Here is an 8,086-nt window from a genome sequence, read left to right as displayed (position 1 = left end):
ACCCTGTAAGAGGAGCCACTTGGCCTCCTGCACATGACGCACCGGGGACAGCTGGGCAGAGAGGCCCTTTCCCTGAGCAGCCTTGACTCAGCGCGGGGGCTCATGGGGTGAGGGTGGGGTCTGGGCCCTTCCAGAACTGGAAGTCTCTCGGCCCTATTTGCCACCAGAACCCAGGGAAGCCTTGCCTCTGGATTCCTTAGTATAGACATGCCACTGCATATGACGGCAACTCTGGCCCCGGGCTGAAGTCCACAGAGCCTCTCTTCCAGGACCCTGCCTTCCAGGCTTGTGTGCTCACAGCCGTCCTCACAGAGCGAATCTCACGTGACTACTCCTGGTTACAGTACCTTTGAGTTTCCTGCTTGGTGAACGTGTCCTTGGCAATCACTGTTTAGAAACCTTGGTGCCCACTTTCAAAATAAGAATGGGTTTCCTCTCTGCCCCAGCTCAGAGACTTTGCCTTTCCTTAAAGAAACCCCTTAAGTCAATAAGAGTAGGTGTTTCTCCATTGAGCCTCAGTTTCCCCTCCATTCAATGAGGGAGAAGCGCTAGACTCCAAGGGCCTCAGCTCAGCTCTGCTGAGGGCAGAGACCCCGGGGCAGCATGCACCAAGGAGCACTCAGAGGTGTCAGGCCTGCTGGGAAACCAGTGTCTTAGGATGCTGCTATTCTGGGTGTTTAGACCTTCAAATTCTTAATATTCTAGGGAATGACATTCAGAATTGTAGAGTCTAAATAGTGGCATTTCCCACAGTCTGTATAGTGCTCAGGGACTTTGCCTGTCTGTCTGTCTGTGCCCATTGTCCTTCGTCCACTTTAGGCTTATAGTGTTCCTGCCTGGCCTTGGGCCCCTGCAAGCCTGTTTGTGATTTGAGGAGTTGGGTTGAGACTAGGCACAGCCAATCTCAATGCCCACCCTGCTCTGGACTCCCGTCCACCTCCCAACTCACACACATGGGCTTTAGCCTCTGAGATGAACGCATTCCCCGAGCTCCAAAGGCTGCAGCTGTGGGTTAAATTTAGCCCTGGGACATTGGTAGGAGGTGTAATGGAGCACTCCCCCCCACCATGCCTCTGAGTCACTTGTTTTTAACCTTGAGCTTGTGGGGGGATAGGAGAACAGGGGGGGGGGGACTGAGTCACCTCCCCTTTTATGATTCCAGAACCATCACTGCCTGTCCCTCATGAGTAGCGCAGCTGACAGTCCCTCAGTCCTACAGGGACACGTACTTGGTCAGGCTCCAGAGGTGGGCTGCCCACCTTTCTGCAACGTCAAGGGCTGTCTTGGGGCAGGCTGGGAGGGTCTCCATCCCAGCTCTGGACAGTGGGGCATTTCTAGACAACGGGGCAGTCAGTTGCTGGGTTGCACAGCTGCGCACGCCTGAGCCAGAGCAGACACACCCATCTCTGACAACTTGAAGAACCCTCCCCAAGTGAGTAAAAATGTCTGTGATCACAGCCTCGCTTTCCAAAGTCCTGAATAGAAGACACTGACTGAAAAGTTAATTTATAGCCACCAGATGACTTAATGCCGTATTTTGGTTTATGGCGGATTCTGTGGTGCTCACTCCCTACTCGGCTTCCCAGGAAAACATTGGAGCATGGCTCACCGTCCATCCAGAGCCTGTGTGGACTGCAGGTCACACAGCTTGTGGGTGGTTGAGTCGGTTGTGAACACCGTCCCTATGGAGCCTACGTCTGCTGAGGTGGGCATCAGGGAGGGAGCCAAAGATGATCGTGAGTGCTGCAGAGACAGGTGGCGGACACAGCAAAACTAAGTGCGGTTGTTCCGCCCTGCCTCCGACAGCAGATGATGCCCAGCCTGCTGGATCCTAATCCTACAGAGCAACAAGGCCCTGCAGGAAGGCTCACTCCTGCCACAGACTGCACCCACAAGTCTCCACGAGTCCACGCAGGGACCACCACAGGGAGATGAAGCAGCAAGCATCCAAGGGAGGTGTCCTGAGCCTGAAACTCATTTTCCCGGTCAGACACAAAACTGGCCTAGAGAGAGAGAGCATCGACCAAGGATTGAGAATATCATGACTTGAATGCCAAAACAATCAACTGGCACCAACACGCAGGAAAATATTAAACGCTAGAATTAACTGGAAGGATTTGAAAGCAACAATCACAAACTTAAAAATCAATCAATTTAAAAATTCCCTTAAATTTCTCAAAGCAGAAAAATCTCAGTAAGAAATAGAAGTGATACAGAAAAACCAAGTGGGAATTACAGACCTGAAAAAATACACAAAGCAAAAGCTTCCTGAGTGGCCTTGACAAAAGTGAGAGACTAGCTGTGTGTGTGTGTGTGTGTGTGTGTGTGTGTGTGTGTGTGTGTGTGTCACACCTTTAATCCCAGCACTCAGGAGGCAGGTGGATCTCTGAGTTGGAGGCCAGCCTAGTCTACAGAGCGAGATCCAGGACAGCCAGGGCTGCACAGAGAAACCCTGTCTTGGGGAAAAAAAAATCCCCCAAACCAAACAAACAAAAAAGTGAGAGAATAAATCACTGCAGAGAAGGGGCCTAGAACCCCCTACCAGGCAACAGCGAGGTGCTCCGGTGAGGAGTGTACTTAGTGACACAGAGGGTCTCGGGCCATGGGGCACAAATAGAGCCAAGAACTGCATTGTTTCCTAACCAGAGAGAGAGAGAGAGAGAGAGAGAGAGAGAGAGAGAGGAAGCGAGACAGGTCAAAGGTTAAGTCCAGTAACAATGGCTGAAAATCCCCGAATTTAGTTAAGACACACCAGGAGAGGCCAGGGGCCTCAAGGGCAAAGGTGTCTGAGGACCAGAGCTTGATAACTGGAACCACACGGTGGAAAGATAACTGGGTCCCACATGAACATAGCAGACACTCCCACACACCACACCACACCACACACTCACCATACTACACCACACCACACCACAGCATACCACACATACTACACCACACACACACCATACCATACATACCACACCACATACACACCACACATACACACCACATACACACCACACACACACCACATACACACCACACCTCACAGACACCACACACACATACACACACACACACCATACCACACATACCACGAAGAAGCTAAGCAAGCTGAAGACAGGATAGATGCAGAGAAATTCAGACTTAAATGTATCATACTTAAAATTTTTAAATCAAAGAGAAAGAAAAATATGTGTATGATCTATGAAGGGTGAAGGGCAGCTACTTGGGTGACAGTGTCTTCTCATCAGAAGTTATGGAAGCCGCAGGAAGTGGCACACTTTTTATTTTTATTTATTTATTTATTTATTTATTTATTTTTGAGCTGACTGAACCTAGGGCCTTACGCTTGCTAGGCAAGTGCTCTACCACTGAGTTAAATCCCCAACCCCACTTTTAACTTTTTTTAAGGCTCTAAAACCTATCAGTTGTGGATTCTATACCCAGTGAAACTCTCTGTCTGGGAAACAATCCCAGGGGGTCAATTTTTCGTTGTTGTTTAAATATTTATTTATGTAAGAGTGCTCTGTCTGCATGTCCTCTGCTTGTCGGCAGAGGGCATTGCATCCTATTACAGATGGCTGTGAGCCACCATGTGGGTGCTGGGAATTGAACTCAGGACCTCTGGAAGAGCAGTCAGTGACTAGCCTGGCAGTGCATCAGAAAAATAAGATCCTGTCCGAAACAAGAAAGAAGGTCAAGACTGACAGCCAAGTCTGTCCTCTGACCTCCTCAGGCACAATGACACACTCACACCTGTGGTGATGTATTGTGTATCAAATAAAGCTTGCCTGGGGACCAGAGGACAGAGCCAGCCACTAGAGTAAACAGAGGTCAGGCAATGGTGGCACACACCTTTAATCCCAGTACTTGAGAGCCACACGCCTTTAATCCTAGCTGGGCGGAGATAGGTACATCAGACGTGAGGAGACAGGAACTAAAGTCTTTTCGACTGGACCCCTTTCAGCTGAGGACTCAGAGACGTTCAGTCAGAGGATTCATGAAGTTGGCGAAGTGAGACGTGGCAGTGGCTTGTTCCCTTGTCTCTCTGATCTTTCAGTATTTACCCCAATATCTAGCTCCAGGTTTTTGTTGTTTTTTTATTTTTTATTTTTTATTATAAGACCATTTAGGATTCATGCAACTCACACCAGCATTTACTTACACACATAAACACACACACATGCACACAATTACAACTCTTACATGTGTTTTATATTCACTAAACATACTTATACATGCATAAACACCGTGGGGGTGGGGGTGGAGCAGAAAGAGTGCCTTGGCAATCCTAAGACTAGATTTGACTCTTAGAGAGTCAAGCAAATGAGTGTGGCTTAGTAATGAAATCACGGGGCTGCAAGCCTTTGGGGAGACGCAGGAGAATAACAGGTACTTTGGGTCAGGGAGTGAGTCCTCAGCTCCAAGAACAAGACATGAAAAAGGGAATTGTGAACAACTAAATCTCAAAAGCAAACTTTTGTTCTACAAAAGTCTGTGTAGAAACACATGGCGATCTCCAGAGCCGGAAGAGGAGAAAACATTTGTAAGCACACTCCAGGTTCCACAGAAGATAAAACATCCAGCACCCCTCCTTTGGACAAGGTTAGTTTTGCTTCTGGTAAAATCTCTGGTTCTTCTGAAGATTTAACTAATATTCTTGTGTTCAGTCGCTCTCTGTTTTATCTAGACAGGGTCTGTCATTTACCACTGATAGCCCTGGTCCTGCTGAACAATGACCGCCTCTGAGGACAGAAGAGGTGTGGTGCAGTATTTACAGAGCAAGTGGCTGGGACTCGGACAGACTTGTGATCTAGTTCCTGTGTCGATTAGTGTCTGCTCACGCAAGTGGCTTCAGTTCTCTGAGTTTCAGCTTCCTTGTGTCCTCAGCACTCAGAAAGCTGCAGGCTGGGCAGCTACAGGGAGCTGCAGAAGCCCCTGGGGGCATGGGGACAGGTATGACCACAGCTTCGAGAGTCCCATCTCCAGCTAGGCAAGAGTGTTGAGGAGAGTGCAAGGTGGGGCCTGCTCAGCTGCTGCTGGAGATGTGTAGAAGGATGGGACCCGTGCTCCCCAATCCCTCAAGGCCCCAGTGACCATCTGTGGACATCTGGCAGGTTTCTCCAGACGAGACCTTGGGGATGCTGCACCATGTTGCCTTTTCTCAGACTCTCTTCACACTTTATATTTTTCATCCTCTACCCCCCAAAAAAGGTGTGTTCAGGGTAGGGGTGTAGCTCAGTGGGTAGAGTGCTTGCCTAGCATGCACAGACCTGGGGTTGGCTCTCCAGTGTGGTGGCACATGCCTACCATCCCAGCATGGGGGGATGAAGGCAGAAGGTGAACAATAAGTTCAAAGTCATATTCAGCTACATAGGGTGTGTGTGTGTGTGTGTGTGTGTGTGTGTGTGTGTGTGTGCGCGTGCGCGCGCATACATGAATTTGTATGGGAGATGACTGTACGGGTTGGTTTCGTGTCAACTTGACACAAGCTAGAGTCATCAGAGGAAGGAGCCTCAGCTGCGGAAATGCCTCCATGAGATCCAGCTGTAAGACCTTCTCTCAATTAGTGATCAATGAGGGAGGCCCAGCCCTTTATGGGTGATGCCATCCCTGGGCTGGTGGTCCTGGGATCTATAAAAAAGCAGGTTGACACCAAAACTAAACAGAGAAACCTTGTCTCAAAAAAACAGAAAAAAAAAAAAAAACCCAGCAGGTTGAGCAAGCCATGGGGAGCAAGCCAGTAAGCAGTTCCCCTCCATAGCCTATGTCTGCATCAGCTCCTGCCTCCAGGTTCCTGCCCTGTTTGAGTTCCTGTTCTGACTTCCTCCCCGACTTGCTCTTTGGTCATGGTGTTTAGTCACAGCAATAGAAACCCTGACTCAGACAATGACTCGGGGTAAAATGCAGAACCCATGTGAAGCTGGGTACAGTATACGAGCCTGAAATCCCAGCGGCTCCATGGAAAGATGGGAAATAGTGATAGAAGAACACTTGGAAGTTTAGAGGCCAGTTAGCCCAGCCTACAAAGTAGAAAAACAAGAAATCCTGCTCCCACCCCCCAAACTGTGAGAATTGACCCTGGAGGCCATCCTCTGACTTCTACATGCTCATGTCAGCGCGTGCACACACACACACACACACACACACACACACACACACACACACACACGCACACACACGCACACACACGCACCCTTTTAAAAGCTGTATTCATTTTGAGACAAGGTCTATGTTGTAGACTGGCCTCAAACTTCTGGGCTCAATCAACCCTCTGCCTCAGCTCTCAGGTGTCCCGCTGCCCTTGGCCGAGTAGACTGCCTGGCAACCTGGCCCCAGGAGACCAAGGCAAGGTACAGGAGCGGGTATTGCTGCCTGCTATGGTTCTAGAACTCTCTTCACTTCAGCTGCTCACCAGGGTCCTCTTTCCACATCACTCTCAAGTAGGGCTTGGCCATGGAATCTTAGGTAATGACATGTCATCTCTGAATAGCAGCACACTGTTCCTACCCTAGCTCATCCGTCTGGAGACCCAAGTCAATATGGCTGTGCCACAGATCAAAGTAACCTGTCGTTCTGAGGCACCAAAGCCTCTCCCACAGACTTCACAGGGTCATAGGTGTTGTGTCACTGAAGTGTGGGTGGCTTGTCACCACCGTGGGATCCAGCCTCACCTGACTTACTATACACAGCTAAAAGGCCATGTCATAGCAAAGGAAGGCTGGAGAGTACTGCTAAGCCAGAGTGAATGTCTTATTCTTGTTGAATAACCAGGCATGCATAGACAGGGAACAGCCTTCCCAGCTGTGGAGGCCCATAAACGTTTCCTCGTGAGATCTGAGCTTGCTTTACCCAGCAGAGCTGCATTAGAGGACTGCTTGACCATGTGCATGGTTACTAGGTGATTGGAAGGGTCAACACTTGGCTAACCCAGGGGGAGGTCTTTTGCTCCACCCCTTGGCATTCCTATAAAAGGCCCTTCAGAAGAGACAGAAGGGGCCGGTAGATAAGGATCCAGGCCCTCCCGAGGCTATCCTGTGTTTCTGTTTCTCTCCCCTCTATCCTTCTATCTAAACCTCTTATCCCTCTCTTCTCAAGAGTACCCTGAGGTAAAATGTGGGAGCTGGTCTCCCAGCTGGCCCTCCCACACCAGCCAGGCTTCAGGAAGAGATAAGGCAGAGCAGCCTGGGCCCAGACCCTGCTGTGGGATGTTCTGTATGGCAAATGTGTTGCTCTGATTGGTTAGTAAATAAAACACTGATTGGCCAGTAGTCAGGCAGGAGAAAGTATAGACGGGACAAGGAGGAGAAGAATTTGGGGAAGAGGAAGGTTGAGTCAGAGACACTGCCAACCGCCACCATGACAAGCCGCATGTGAAGACGCCGGTAAGCTACGAGCCACGCGGCAAGGTATAGATTTATGGAAATGGATTAATTTAAGCTATAAGAACAGTTAGCAAGAAGCCTGGTACGGCCATACAGTTTGTAAGCAATATGAGTCTCTGTGTTTACTTGGTTGGGTCTGAGTGGCTGTGGGACTGGCGGGTGACAGAGATTTGTCCTGACTGTGGGCCAGGCAGGAAAACTCTAGTTACAAGGCACTCTGCTGTCTGACACCCACAGCCTATAGCCCAAGGTCCCGTGTGAAGGTGGCACACTGAAGGACAGAGTACAGAGGTGCAAGAGAGAACATAACAGGACCCTCCCAAGAAGCCCACTTACAGCCGGGCGTTGGTGGCACACACCTTTAATCCCAGCACTCAGGAGGCAGAGGCAGGCGGATCTCTTGAGTTCAAGGTTAGCTTGGTCTACAGAGTGAGTTCCAGGACAGCCAGGGCTACATGGGGATATTCTGTCTCGAAAAACCAAACAACAACAAAAGAAGCAGCCCCTTCACATCACAGCTTGTTTTGAATCTTAGGCCTTTTTGAGACAGGGAGGGTGTCAATTCCATAGGGCAGGCTGGCCTGGAACTCACTGTGTGGCCAAAGGTGGCTTTGAACTCCTAACCCTCTTGCTTCTGCCTCCCAAGTGCGGGTGTTACAGGCATGTTCTACCACATCCAGCTCTTAAGAGTGTCTTGAGTACAACCTGTTTCTTGT

This window comes from Peromyscus leucopus, chromosome 7, assembly GCF_004664715.2.
Source record: "Peromyscus leucopus breed LL Stock chromosome 7, UCI_PerLeu_2.1, whole genome shotgun sequence".
In the NCBI taxonomy this organism is placed as follows: Eukaryota; Metazoa; Chordata; class Mammalia; order Rodentia; family Cricetidae; genus Peromyscus; species Peromyscus leucopus.
This window is presented reverse-complemented; position numbering follows the sequence as displayed.